At 41.8% G+C, this 15,733-nt stretch overlaps 1 protein-coding gene across 1 annotated transcript in view; it reads right to left on the reverse strand.

Annotated features, from left to right (window-relative positions):
• Positions 1–15,733, reverse strand: part of RGS7 (regulator of G protein signaling 7) — a 308,925-nt gene that overhangs the window by 268,361 nt on the left and 24,831 nt on the right. The window lies entirely within an intron of this gene.

Here is a 15,733-nt window from a genome sequence, read left to right on the forward strand (position 1 = left end):
GAAGTTAGCTATTAGTAACTACTGATAACTAGTCTTAACTACTCTTTCGAGTTTTACAGATGCCTTCAAGTCCTTTAAAAGAGAAAGTGACAAATTAGCTAAGACATTGATAGCAAGTCACATTGTTCAGTACAAAACAAAGAAGATTTGGACTTCTTGGGAAGTGGAAGAAAGGAAGATAGATTTAATAATGGTCCTATAACGAGCACTGGAGTAAAGACAGCTGACCTCAAACATGAGTTGGAATGGTCTTCGTGGAGAGTAGAAGTAAAAGGTGAAGTGACCCAACAGAGATTAAGAATCAATAACACAGCTCAGTGGGACATACTGGGTAGGAGAGGAGCTCTGTAGCAGACAGCATGTCTAGACTTTTCCACAGAAGAATAATTTAGTATGTCACAAGAAAAAGGCACTGAGGAAAAAAATGGTTTGGATTAAAGAGAAATTTGGAGTTTTGAAATGGAAGAGAGATCAATACAAGTGAGAGAATTTGATAGCAAAAGAGGAAAGTAAAGGAAAAGAATTACAAAGGGTGAAAAGAGTGGCAGAGAAAAATATGAAACTAAAAAATAAACAGAACTGGAAAAAGGCTCATTTCCCATTAAAAATCCTCTTGATGTACAGTAGCATCTTGAGGAACCTAAGCAATGAAACCTCAAAATTCTAATCTTTCAACAGACCCTGTGATTAAGTCCAGTCCACTGTTGAGAAATGAATACCAACAATAGAGATCTCAATCTACAATTTTTCTAGCCATCACATACACGTCCCAGGTGAGCAGTGTTGCAGTAGTTCAGATACCACAGATTTGACTGTGTAAGACTGATAGGTGTACTTGATGTCAAGGGAGAAGTCTTCCAAAATCTGTTTAAAAAGTTGAATAGCAGTAAACTCACATTCTTATTTATCAGACTGTTGTCCAAATTTCTGAGTAAAAATGGGAACTGCATAAAATATGCTTCAAATGCAATTTTACCATAAAATAGGGGAAAAAATCACTAAAAATATTGATTTATGCATACTCCTTCCATTTGCTCTGCCAGCCAACATTTAGTAAAGAATTTGTGTAAAAGGAGATTAAAAAATTCGAACATTAGCAGATTTCCAATAAAGTCACATGCTTGTTTTCTTACTCTGCCTCATCTTACTACCAATCCAAGTGAAAAAAATAGAGAAAACAAAGCTCTTTTGTATTGCAATTCTTGGACAACATACACAAGTTTGTTTACAGTGTGTCTTTAATCCACCTAATTCCTATAAACCATTCAGCAAGTAGATTTTGGCAGGAGTAATGAGTCTTTGAAAAACTCCCCAACAAAGCTGACTAAATCTAGGCAACAACATTTCCAAGCTTTTACTATCTGAGAACCTCTTCAAAAATAAAGGCAGAGGTATGCCCAACTAAGTTAGAGTTTTGGCAATTCTGCCTCCAATTTTGCTTTTGCTTTAAACACACTGATTAATTTCACAAATAAAGAAAAATAAATATTATACTAGTTGGTTGGGGTTTATATATTTTCTTTGAAACAAATTTCATTACCATAAGTTATATTCTAAAGAAAAATCATTCAAGTATGTAGACAGAGCAACAATCTGGATCTGCAGAAGTCAATATACATTTGTCCACTAATATCAAAAGGAAATATATTTCACATACAGTATTTAATCTTGTCCTTGGAACCAAAAGGAGTAACACAGTCACTGTTATGTATCTCATAACTACAGACTAGCTACACTGAAGCACACCAAAAAAAAGTTTTCCATTTCACCAACATGTCCACTGCCAAAATGAAAAAGAAGCTCTAACCTTTGAAAGGGCAAAACAGAAGAGAAAGACATAATCCAACAGATTTTATTTATTTATTTAGGTCACCATTTTGTGGTGAAACAGACTCTGGAATGGATAGCTTCATAAATGCAAGTCAAAAGAAATTAATTTATTTTCAAAATACCTAACTGGATAATCTCATTCTAACAGTTGGATGTACTTGCTCAATAAAAGGCTTTAATTCATAAATTACTTACACATCTTCTCATGTTGGAAGTCATCACTTATCTCACCCACAGCTAGCGTTAGTATCTCCAGAAAGCATGGTCTGCCAGAAGAGGAATGTCCTCTTTCAAAATGCAAAGCAAAACTACTCATTAATAAAACAAAGATGATAGGAAAGGCTGCCAAGGGGCAGATTTATCTAACAAGGCAATAAAGTACACATGATTTAGCAAGGTGGTAACTACATTTTCTGTGTTTAGTTGGCATTGTCAATAAAACTCAAGTATTCTAGTAACGTCATATGCAGATGGTACACATAACAGCCATTTTTAAGTCAGAATATTATGTCAGGACATCATCTATCTGGATATGAAGGAGATCAGGATTTTTTTCTGGCTGTCCTACTGATCTGTAACATTATGGCAGCATGCTGCCCATATCCGTTAATTATCTCTTGTCTTATACCTAGACTGAATGTTCCTTGGAGTAAAGACTTGCTGTGCAACCTCTTAGAACAGCATGATCTTGTTCTATGACCAAGACTTTAAAACATTACTGCATTATAAGCAATCATATTCAAACGTACAAAAATAATGCAAACCTTCTAGACAGCTAGGCTCTAAACACTAAGTATTGACATGAGGTGTTACTGTGCTACCTTCAAGTAGCAAACACAGATTTTCTTTTTCTGCTAGCCCAGATAAGCATGGAGATGGCCCTTCTACTTTAATTGAACAGACACTTGTGATCCTACAAAACTGCAAGTCTTTCAGTGCCATGCTCTGAATTGATAGGTAGAGATCCCAGACTGAATCCTCAGCCTGATTTGAACAGCTGCTCCTTCGTGAATGAATTGCAATCAATCCATTTAATGTAGGTCATCAATGATTACAAGTTACAGTATATATTTGCTAGAAATGTACCGTGGGTTGATTGATTTACAAACTATTATTTCTTTCATTTTTTTTTTCCAATACCTATGCATCTGTTTTGTCATCCACCTGCCAACTCTATTGAAAGGTTAACTACCTTTATCAATTTATGATGAAAAAGATAAAATTGTATGTCATCTGTTTTATAGGGCAAGAGGTCAAGACAACAAAAAGTGGACTTTTTAAAAGGAAAAAGGAGAAAATAACTAAATAGCACTCTAGATTTAATGAGAAAAAAATAGGACTGATAAACTAACAACAAAAAATGCTAGAGTTATGGGGAGGCATAATTTCACATGACTAGGAAACTATTAGAAATAAGGAAAGCCCACAATTCCTTTTTTTTTTTTAAAGTATGGTGTGTGTATATATATATATACACCACGTATATCACACAGTGAGATTCACATATATATGAAACTTAAATGCAACTAACTTCATATCCTACTGAAGATGTCGACTATTACTGTCATAGATAACCACAGCTACATAGAATTTTATATCAATATGGTGTCTACCACAGCTATCCATGGAACTTCAACTGCTTACACAGTCAAAGCAGATCAACGTCAAGTAGTTGTAGTCTTCACAATTAAACCAGTTTTAGATACATCCAAAAGAGGGCAGTCTTTCTCAAAGAGAAACAGGTTAAATTAGATATCTGATATACAAGAAATATGCATCAACATTAGTTTTCTTTCCAGACAAAGAACTATTAATCAGCTATACACCCTCATTTCCTTGAAAAGTGAGTGTTTACTGAAACGTGAAATATTACAGTATATTCCTTAAAAATTTCCTGGAACTCTCAAGATCAATTACTCTTTTTACTCTTAAGTCTAAATCACTAACTTGAGAAATAAGTTAAATATATAGTAATACAGCTAATCATTTAGTCAAGTTTGGGTCTTATGTTACCAGCATCCTCTCTCACTCAAGCAAGGTTCAAAATCCTGGTCTCCCAAGTCCCAAAACAGCTCTTGGAGAGACTTTTTCATTTTTCAATCAAGACATTATTGACAGGATGAACCTGGAGTGTGGAAAATAAGACATCTGATCTATGCTTCAGCCAAAATACTTTAAATAAGGGTCTATTGCTCTCAACATCTCATTACTTGCTGCTTACAACATTCTCCAGGGAGGGGAAAAAAAAAAGGAAGATTTACAGGTTAATATAGAAATCTTCAGAAGTGTTGCATACCTCACAAAACAGCACCCTAACTACTGAGCTACTTTATATGAAGTAAGAAAAGAAAACAGTGAATGTGATCTCGTAAATTTAGCTATAATTCTTTTAGCCTGAGCTATTAGCTTAATTCAACCTGACATTAGTTTCAGGTTTAAAGAAAAAGATACTCTTTTGGATCTGGTTTGGGGTTTTGTTTGTTCTTGTGGCTAAAACAATAACAAAACTCCATCAAACCAAGTAACTAGCTCTCTCCCTTTACTCCTCAAGAAAAATCTCTCAAGCCTGATTCACCGGGCTGCATTTGCTCAGATCAGAATAGAGTAAGCCCCTTATTAAGGATTAATTAGGAATAAGTCACAGATTTAGAATCCTTTAGCATGAAAGACTAGAGAAAGGAGGACTCTATATCAGGAGGGAAAAAGTGTACCATGTATGAGAATGCCATGGTTACAGACCAGTACAGCTTAATTGTTGAAAGGCATCATAAGAGAATTAAAGGGGGTCACTGAGAACTGGCTGAAGGAATAATTTGTGTGGCAAAAAAAATGAGCTGCTAAATAAAAATAGTCCAGCAGAAGAAAGGGGTGAAAAAAAGCTCAGAAGAGAAAGTGGAAAGCAGAGAATGAAACAAAGGACTTGGTCATGGTTAGCAGTGGGTGGTTCTTACAAGCTGTTGAAATGGCTTTGGGGGAAGTGGAAGATGTACTTAAGAAGTTCATGAGGTGAGATTAGGGAAAACTGAGAAATTTTGAAGAGAATAAATTTTTTCCTTAGTGTACTGTACCTCTTACCCTGTTAATATAAAGAGAACTTCTAGAAACTTTCACCAAGTAGAGAAATGGTAAAATGTTATTTTGTTTTGTCTTTCTCCAAGCTGCCCCAGGTGGTTTCTCTTAAAGAAGAAAAATAAACTTTTCTCCAACATACCTTTCCAACTGTAAGCTAAGTTTCCACATATCACAAAAAAATAAAAATTGTGGCAGCTATCGAATCAGTAAATGGCTTTAGCTGGTAGCACCACACCATCATAGGCAGCCCACAAGTGCTAAGCTCAGCTATGCATGCTACCACTGAAATTCCCTTCCCTGCTGAACTCTTCCAGCAATGAGGGCTGATGTGACTTAATCTAATTAATTCACTGAGCTGAATGCACTGGAGAAAAAGAGAGCTCAGCAGTTTAACAGGTTTCGTTCATCATTTTCCTTCCTTCCCCTACATTTCATTTTGAAGCTCCCTCTATCATTCATGAATTCCCTGCCTTACATCCACAGATAATCTAATCAAACAGTCTTTCCCCCCCAAGGTCATTTTGTTTTTCTGAAGGTTTAAATCAGCCAGTCAATTTGCTGATTGTGCATCACAAACTAAACCAATCTTTCTCCATTTATATCCAAGTACACACAATAAATATATAGTAATTCCCTCACAGAAATAAATGGGGTTTTCATTCTTGTAAAACTCCACATAACATTCAGGCTGAAATGACAGCTTTTTAAATCAAGTTCTGCATAAACTCAAGGGACTAAAAAAAATAAAAACCACAAAGCATATAAGCAGGTTTCTATGTCAGCTGAAGATTCCTATTTATAAAACATAATACAACCATAAACTAGGGTGGTTTGGTTTTGTTTTTCAAACCATAGCATAAATTCAAGTCCCTCACAGAACTCACCCCATATTACAAAGATTTTCCCTTCAGATTACAAGATTATTAGCAGATATTCAACTTTTATACAATTCCTCAAATATTAAAGGAAACTTCCTTAAAACCCCAAACTGCAGCTCTGAGAACAATCTGTAGCTCAAAACAATTGGCTGGCAAAGAAAGTTGTTTGTGAAAACACCTTGGTTGTATTCTCTCTAAAATCATAAGGAAGTTTAGGAAAAGAATTCAAAAAACAATAAACCTACAAGTTCAAAGTAGTCAGTGACAACAGTTTGGATAGTCAAGAAAAGTCTTAGTAAGACTTGTCTCAGCTTCCAATATTTGGGAGTCAATAAGTAAAATACACTTCTTTACTTAAGCTTCACTGTAGTATCAAGGCACTTTGCAAGAGAGGAAATTCAAGTCACCCTGACTACAGCTCACAGCCTGAATTAGCCAGGCAGTGAGGTAAAACAAGAGGGAAAAGGAAATTAAAAGATGCAAGACAGAAAAACAAATCTAATTTTGTGTACTCTTTCCCAAATGCCAGCATGTCTATCTTTGTGACACTACACAGTACCATTCCCTAGTTCATGTAAAGAACAGCTAAACACAAGATATATACAGTTGGCTTCTGCTACTTCAGTACTAGAAGCAAACAGTGAAGCCTGATAAGGTACCCCACAGATAAAACATTTAGCATTAAAAATATATATATCTTTCTCCCTAATATAGCAATGTCCCAAACCTTATGTTTTGCAAGAAAATAGAGACAGAAAGCAGCAGTAAAGTCAACTGGGGTTAACAAAAGCAGCACTTTGGTGCGCCTAGATAGGGAACTAAAATTTTATGCAAGGGAATCAGGCAACCAGCAGGAGATTTTCAGGATATAGTCTTGTTTTGCATTGGGTGAAAGATGTTTAGTCACAGGCCTTTGGTAACGAAAGAGAAAGAGATGGAGACAAGTGAAAAAAAGAGGTCATGATAGTCAAGGCAGGGAGGCAGCATGAATACATCCAGACAGAAAAATGTTTCCCAGTGGGGGAGGACAGTACTACTTATTTAATAAGGAAGCAGACTGAAATCAGACTCCACAATCGCAATGACTCTGTATGCCAAATGAAAATTGTGCAGCTGTCAACAGTGAAGGAAGAAGATGGGCTAGGATGAGAGAAAGGGAGCAAGGAGGATAATTCAGAAAGCAAGGATTAATCCCATTTTCTCTGCAAATTGGTTAGATTATCAGGATAAAATTAAGGAAATGAAAGTAAATCCAAGGATATACAGGGGAAAAAAGCTAAGCAGTATAGAAAGAAGAATGCACTTGGTTGTTCACCTCAGAAATGATAAGAGAATGAATGATGAAGAGAAAAGGGTAAGGTTCAGGGATTCATAGGAAACCAAAATACTTTGGGGACTGGACAAAAGAGCAAAGGGCACTGCAGGTTACAGAGCAGGGTTTTTTAAAAAGAAGTGTCAGCTCTTACTGGGCAAGGACAGACTGTCCTTAAAATTAATTGGTGCCATCTACTTCCTGACTACAAATAAAGAGGAATCAAGGTCTGAGCAAGTTTCAGACAGGGAGAGCATGAGTTTGTACCTAGGAAAAAGTGTAGCTAATAAGGAGCCAGGCTGGCTGCAAAATGAATAATAATAATAATTTGTCTGAGCCACAGTAGTTCTCAGGGATTTCTCTAAAGACACTTGGCACAAAAAGCCACAATAGGTAATGCAAAATGTTTAAGGATGACATTTGGTTAACTTTTATAACCTTTGTGTGACAGAGGGGGCTGAAATTTAAGGTCATGAACTCATAGCAACATGCATTCCAAACTCTCTCTCTCCTGCACAACATTTACTTGTCTGATAATGCTACAGCATGCTAAAGCAGAGGTTACCCAGCTTGCATGTTTGACCTAACAATACTACCTGTTCTACATCCATGACTGTGGTTATGTAATAAATGCAATAGATATTTTTTTGTCACTATAATGCAGTTACATCTAGCACACATTTGTCACAGAAACTGGCTTCATATTGGCTCAGATTGTTTCAAATAATTTAATAAAGGAAGAATAAACAGAAGTGAAATCTGGCTTTAGCTCATCTAGTTCACCTTAGACCAAAAGCTTGCCTAGTGAAAAAGCTGCATTGCAGAAACTGCCTTTGACATGCAACAGAAGTTCAGAAGTGACTGCTGGTAAGGTCCACAGATTCAGCCACAGCTTTTATCAGCTGACTTCGTGTTCCATTTCGAGTTGTTTGGAGATGACTTCCATGGCCATATTACGATTTCAGACCTCTTAAGTATTTCTCATTCACCTAAAACATCACCAAACTTTGCAAACACATTTTAAGGAAAAACCTTGAAACATGGAACCAACCCTGCAATCTAGACTGGTAGCATCTTGCTAAGCAACCGTCACTTTCAAAGCTGGATTCATCAGGCATGAGACTTACATCTGGGAAGCAAGTTGCACATTTGGATTTGTAGGTATATGTCCCTGCCTAACCACTTTAGTCAACTAAACATCACTTGAATTTGGTGAAGCATGTTCCAGTAGATCACTGCTAACATTATAAATGCCTATATCACTTTACCATTCACAACACAGCTTCCAATTACTTGTCCTTCCCCACCTTATCTCTGAGGGTACACACAATGTACCTGTAATTTGTACACCCACACTTGTAGCAATGGAAAGTCACCATTCATTAATATGAACAGGAATAAAGTCATGAGCTTGGATTACTGATGAGCACTTCAACAGTAGCATGACAGTGTTTCAATTCTAAAGGTTACCAACTTGTAACACTGTCATCACAGGCTACTAGTGCAGCACCAACAATAGCCCTCTTCCCACTGGCCTCTCTTCATTTCACTCCCCAACACTTGGGCAGTGTTACCTGCATAACCTCTCCATGCCAGCAGTTCAGAGGGAAACAAACACAACACTACACAATTCTTGTACACAAGAATAATTTTCAGCTTCCAACAGTTTGCAAAAGACTAATGAATTGCCACTCAGTAGTGCAGTCTGTGGGTGCCGAGGAGCAGGTTGCTCTGAAGCAAGGATTCCATGCATCAAAGCATCCAAACTTACAGTTACAAACTTACTGCAGTCTTCATTCTGGGATAAAAATCCTTCAGAAGTCCTACAGCTTCAGGGAAGTTATTCCTGAGATAAAGCTGCAGGAGAAGCTTAGTAAAGTAACACAGGGGCCCACCTCACATACTCTTCCTTCCTCCTCAAACCATCACTGTCTCACAGCCCAAATGCAAGAATGCTATCACAGTATTTAGTGATATCAAATACCGGTGGCTTCATCTGTCAGTGTGAGGAAGTGAGGAGTTCTACAATTTCAACATACTGTCTTTTCTGCAATATTCTAAAATCCCTCTTCGCCAACTTGTCTCGCCACAATGAAATTAACTTATTTTCATGCAGAAAGCCAAGTAGTGCTAAAGCCTCTCTAAACCAGTCTCACAGAAACTATCTTCAGAAAAAAATAGCATGATTAGTAAGAGACAAAACATCAGGTATCACCTTAAAAACTTCAGTTAGGCCACTTTAAAGGTGATCTCTCTTCCCTCTAAAAATAATATTTTTCAAAAAATTAAACTCTTAAATCCAACACTGATGTCCAAACCTGATAACCCCTACAAATAAAGGAACCTGAGCGTGTGGTAAAGTCCAGCTACTTTCACTTAATTGTGGTAAAGGTTTTTTTTTTGCTGATTTTCTTAGAACAGGATCTATAAAATTACAATTAAACATGCGAAGAAGAAAAAGGGAGTGGGGAAAAGGAGCTTTCTCAGGTATCAAAAATCTGACATAATGCTTTTCTTTTTTGCATATCTAACTTTTTAAATTTGTGTCTAAATAAAAGAAATGAATCTACATTAGTCATATGCAACCAAGTTACTTTGGTCAGCAAGTGCTTTGTATTTGTAATTACTACCAGTTTTAACCATGCTGCATTAGTATTTCACCTATGTAAATTAAATTATTTTTGAAAAAAATCAACTCTCCCCCATTCATTTGATAAGCAAGCAATTTATTGCATTCACCTTTAGGCATAAACCTTATATTGCTCTTATTATCTGCATCTATGCCACACGAGGGTTTGGATGCAGGGTTTTGGCTTGTTCATCTCTTCTGGTTCTGTTTTAAACAAAGGGTTTCACTTTCTGGAATTACCAGACTAAGGAAAAAACAAATACAAAATCTCTTCAAGGAAAGCAAAACAGGAAGGAATTCTTTTTCATTTGCCTTGATGTACTGCAACTAAGTTATATGCAGGACAAGCAGATAAACTATAATATCTGCCTGATTTATTTCTCAAATAGATGGGGAAAAGATTGAAAGTAGTCATGCTTATCAGAGAAACACCTCCATTACAGAGCTTGAAGGGCTCTAACTCCAAGTTATGATTCCAGCAGCATGAATCAGTTCTGGGTTGCTGAGAAACTATCCTCTTCTTTTCCTGTGTTGTTTTCCCTCGTTAGGAACACACTGGCTTCAAAAAGCGAGACAGTAACTGACCTGGAAAAACTCATTTCTTGTTTAGTGAATTCAAAGTCCAACCTGCTCAGTGGGGCCTGAATTTCACCCTTCAGCTACAGAGTGTTCCAGTACTGAGACAGTGACAATCTTTTTCTTTCTCTGCTCAGTTTTCTTTCTCTCATTCCTGCATTTTTTTCCTACTTTACTTACAAGCATAGTAAGCTAACTGAAACAGAAACATAACAATGAAAGGCGTGCATTAAAACAGCACATCTCTCCAGTAGGCATTTTTCTGTTCAATTTTATTACTATAGCTCATACGGGGAGGAAGGCTGAGATAGAAGCTAAATGGATATAGTAAAGGCATTGACTTCCAAGACAACGTGTTTGTTTTTTTTTCTGAACTTACCCTGGATCATATACCACAAGGAATGCATAGCATGTCAAACCACTGCATTTTCAACAACCTTCATAGGCACTGAAAAAGGAAGCTAGACAAGTAGCCTCCTTCCTTGCCAAAGATGTAATCATGTTTAAAGAAAAATCAATCTTTAAAAGATATATAACTAAAAACCAAGCAGAATGCTTTATGTATCTATAGATACTGCCTTTGAAAAATTAAAAATCAAAGTGCTGGTCAATCAATGCAATGTGTTTGGCTTTTCTGTTTTGTTTCTCTATAAGTGCACACAGAGAAAATGGCCCAAACTACTGAGCTAGATTTAGGGCAGGGAAATAACCAAGTCTACCATCATATCTGCATCTGCAGCTCACTCAGTGCACACAAAAAAAAACAGCTTTCAAAATTGCTTTGCCCTGGTCTAGATGAAGATGTCTTATTTTGCCTTCATTTAAATTGAACATTTGAAAAACTGCATTCAAATATTCATAGTGTATAGACACAGACACAGATTTCTAGGTTGGAAGAGACCTCAAGATCATCGAGTCCAACCTCCGACCTAACACTAAGTACTCCACTAAACCATATCGCTAAGCTCTACATCTAAACGTCTTTTAAAGACCTCCAGGGATGGTGACTCCACCACCTCCCTGGGCAGCCCGTTCCAATGCTTAATAACCCTTTCGGTAAAGAAGTACTTCCTAACATCCAACCTAAAACTCCCCTGTCGCAACTTTCGCCCATTCCCTCTTGTCCTGTCACCAGGCACGTGGGAGAACAGACCAACCCCCACCTCACTACAGCCTCCTTTAAGGTAACTGTAGAGAGCAATAAGGTCGCCCCTGAGCCTCCTCTTCTCCAGACTGAACAAGCCCAGCTCCCTCAGCCGCTCCTCGTAACACTTGTTCTCCAGACCCCTCACCAGCTTGGTCGCCCTTCTCTGGACTCGCTCGAACACCTCCATGACCTTCTTGTAGCTAGGGGCCCAAAACTGAACACAGTACTCGAGGTGCGGCCTCACCAGAGCCGAGTACAAGGGGACAATCACTTCCCTAGACCTGCTGGCCACACTGCTTCTTATACAGGCCAGGATGCTGTTGGCCTTCTTGGCCACCTGAGCACACTGCTGGCTCATATTCAGCCGACTATCAACCAATACTCCCAGGTCCTTCTCTGCCAGGCAGCTTTCCAGCCACTCATCTCACAGCCTGTAGCTCTGCTTGGGGTTGTTGCGCCCCAGGTGCAGGACCTGGCACTTGGCCTTGTTGAACTTCATACAGTTGACCTCAGCCCATCGGTCCAGCCTATCCAGATCCTCCTGCAGAGCCTTCCTGCCCTCGAGCAGATCGACACACGCACTTAGCTTGGTGTCATCTGCAAACTTACTGAGGGTGCACCGGACGCCCTCATCCAGATCATCGATAAAGATATTGAAGAGGACTGGCCCCAGTACCGAGCCCTGGGGGACACCACTTGTGACCAGCCTCCAGCCAGATTTGACTCCATTCACCACAACTCTCTGGGCCCGGCTATCCAGCCAGTTTCTAACCCAGCGAAGCGTATGCCAGTCCAAGCCCCGAGCAGCCAGTTTCTTGAGGAGAATGTTGTGGGGAACGGTGTCAAAAGCCTTACTGAGGTCAAGGTAAACCACATCCACAGCCCTTCCCTCATCCACCAAGCGCGTCACTTTGCCATAGAAGGAGATCAGGTTCGTCAAGCAGGACCTGCCTTTCATAAACCCATGCTGACTGGGCCTGATCGCCTGCTCGCCCTGCAAGTGCCGCGTGATGACCCTCAAGATAATCTGCTCCATGAGCTTTCCTGGCACTGAGGTCAAACTAACAGGCCTATAGTTTCCCGGGTCTGCCCTCCGGCCCATCTTATAGATGGGCGTCACATTGGCTAGCCGCCAGTCAACTGGGACCTCCCCCGATAGCCAGGACTGCCGATAAATGATGGAAAGCAGCTCAGCCAGCTCCGCCGCCAGTTCTTTCAGTACCCTCGGGTGCATCCCATCCGGCCCCATCGACTTGCGCACATCCAAGCTCCTTAGCAGGTCGCCAACCATTTCCTCATGGATAGCGAAGGCCACATCCTGCTCCCCATCCCCTTCCGCCAGCTCAGGGCACTGGGTATCCAGAGAACAACCGGTATTGCTGCTAAAGACTGAGGCAAAGGCGGCATTAAGCACCTCAGCCTTTTCCTCATCCTTAGTAACTAGGTTTCCCCTCGCATCCAGTAAAGGATGGAGATTCTCCTTAGTCCTCCGTTTCGTGTTGATATATTTGTAAAAGGATTTTTTGTTGTCTTTAACGACAGTAGCCAGGTTGAGCTCCAGATGAGCTTTGGCCTTTCTAATTTTCTCCCTGCACAGCCTCGCTACATCCTTGTAGTCCTCCTCAGTGGCCCGCCCTTTTTTCCAAAGATTATAAACCCTCTTATTTCTGCTAAGCACAAGCCGCAACTCTCTGTTGAGCCAGGCCGGTCTTCTTCCACGCCGGCTCGTCTTTGGGCACGTGGGGACGGACCGCTCCTGTGCCGTTAAGATTCCCTTCTTGAGGAGCGCCCAGCCTTCCTGGACTCCTCTGCCCTTCAGAACCGCCTCCCAAGGGACTCGGCCAACCAGCGTCCTGAGCAGCTCAAAGTCAGCCCTCCGGAAGTCCAAGACAGCAGTTTTACTGGTCCCCTTCCTGGCCTCGCCAAGAATAGAGAACTCTACCATTTCGTGGTCACTCTGTCCAAGACAGCTTCCGACCACCACATCTCCCACCAGTCCTTCTCTGTTTGTGAAGAGAAGGTCTAGCGGGGCACCACCCCTGGTAGGTTCACTGACCAGCTGCGTCAGGAAGCTATCTCCCACGCTCTCCAGAAACCTCCTAGACTGCTTTCTCCGTGCCGTGTAGTGTTTCCAGGATATATCCGGGAAGTTGAAGTCCCCCACGAGGACAAGTGCTGACGGTTTTGCAACTTCTGTCAGTTGCCTATAAAACTCCTCATCCGTCTCCTCATCCTGGTTCGGCGGTCTATAACAGACCCCGACCAGGATGCTAGCCTTGCCGGCCTTCCCGCGGATCCTAACCCACAGGGATTCAACCTTATCATTCCCAGCCTGGAGTTCCACAACATCAAAAGATTCTCTAACGTAGAGAGCCACGCCACCACCCCCTCTGTGCTGCCTGTCCCTCCTGAAGAGCCGATAGCCAGGCATTGCAGCACTCCAGTCATGGGAGCGGTCCCACCACGTCTCCGTGATGGCAACCAAGTCGTAGCCTTCCTGCTGCACGATGGCTTCCAGCTCCTCCTGTTTGTTACCCATGCTGTGTGCATTAGTGTAGATGCACTTCAGCTGGGCCATCGCCTTCTTCCCCAGCCTAGCCATTGTTTTCCCCGGCACAGCTCCAACAAGCCTTGTTTGAGCCCCGTCCCCCTTCTTGCCTAGTTTAAAGCTCTCTCTATGAGCCCAGCCAGCTCCTGGCCTAGGATCCGTTTTCCCCTTGGAGATAGGGACCCGTCTGGGGCCATCAGGCCGGGTGCCGAGTAAAGCTCCCCATGGTGAAAAAAACCAAAATTTCTGTGCTGGCACCAGCCTCTGAGCCACCTATTAACCACGTGAGCTTTCCGTGTCCTCTCCGTGCCTCTCCCTTCCCCCGTAGGGATAGACAAAAACACCACCTGCACTCCCGCTCCCTCCACCAATCTTCCCAGCCCCCTATAGTCCCGTTTGATAGCCTTGAGGCTTCTCTTTTCAAGATCATCACTGCCAGCCTGGACTATCAAAAGCGGGTAATAGTCAGAGGGGCAAACCAGGTTTGGAAGCTTCCTGGTAACGTCTCTGACCCTGGCCCCAGGGAGGCAGCAGACTTCCCTATGTGTGGGGTCAGGCCGACAAATAGGGCCCTCCGTTCCCCTGAGGAGGGAGTCGCCCACAACAATCACCCTTCTTTCTTTCTTGGTGGAGGCAGTCCTGAGGCGTGGAGTCAACTTCCTCACCTCAGGCATCCTCCTGGGTAGGCTTCCTACCTCGTCCTCACCCACCGGTCTCTCAAGCTCCAGGGCCTCAAACCTATTGTTCAAGGGCACCTGGGAAGGCGGCGCCGGAAGGGGAGGGCATCTCCTGCGAGGTCAAGAAGGGACCTGCCTCCATTCCTCCTCAACTCGCAGGTCCCCTCCCTCTGCCTGATGGCAACAGGGCAGGGGGTCCACCCCCCCTTTGGGGCGTCTCACCCTGGTCCCTCTCCCTCCGGTCCTGCAGGGAGTTACTCCACCAGTCTATCTCCCGCTCGCACTCCCTGATATCCCTCAACCTCTGCACCTCCTCCTTGAGTTCCGCCACCATGCGGACCAGGTCGTCCACCTGCTCACACCTCACGCAAGCAGTCCCTCTGCCTCCCGCCGATGGCAGCAAGAGGCTCAGACACTCCTCGCATCCGGAGACCTGAACTGCCGCATGTTTGGACGGGCAGTCGGTCTGGGTGTGTACTGACTTCCTAGAGAAAGCACCGTGCCTGGTGGAGACCATTGCAGCCCAGCTGACGGGAGAGTGCCGTTAGAGGAGGTATACCATAACTGCTACTTCAAGTTATCCACAAACATTGTTTAAGCTGGGGCCTTCTGCCAAACCAGCCAATTTCTCCAGACTGCCCAGCCAGGCAGTAGCACAGGAGCACTCAAAGTATCCACACATGGCCCTAAGCAGGATACACCTTCCCAGAACATGTTAAAATTCAGGAGCCTTTCTCAGGACAACTACAACTACCAGACATTTACAGCAGAATGCCTGGGAAGCTTGAATAGGCCTGGTAATTCTCAAGTTTCCAAACTCCGGTTTTCATGGCAAAGACCGCAGAAACTGCAGCTACTTGGAGTACACTAAAGGACACAGAGAAAGAAAACAGCCTTAGCAAGCAGAAAGGCTTTTATGTCTGAGGGCATCCCATCTTTCAAAACTGCCTGGTGGGGTATTCCTAGAATCACAGAAGTATGTTTGGCATAAGAGAGAGAAACTAGAAAAAAGAGGTGTTTTTTTTTTTAAGACAAACAAATATAGGAAAACATGACCTATTTCA

The sequence above is a fragment of the Cygnus atratus genome, chromosome 3 (genome assembly GCF_013377495.2).
Source record: "Cygnus atratus isolate AKBS03 ecotype Queensland, Australia chromosome 3, CAtr_DNAZoo_HiC_assembly, whole genome shotgun sequence".
NCBI lineage: Eukaryota > Metazoa > Chordata > Aves > Anseriformes > Anatidae > Cygnus > Cygnus atratus.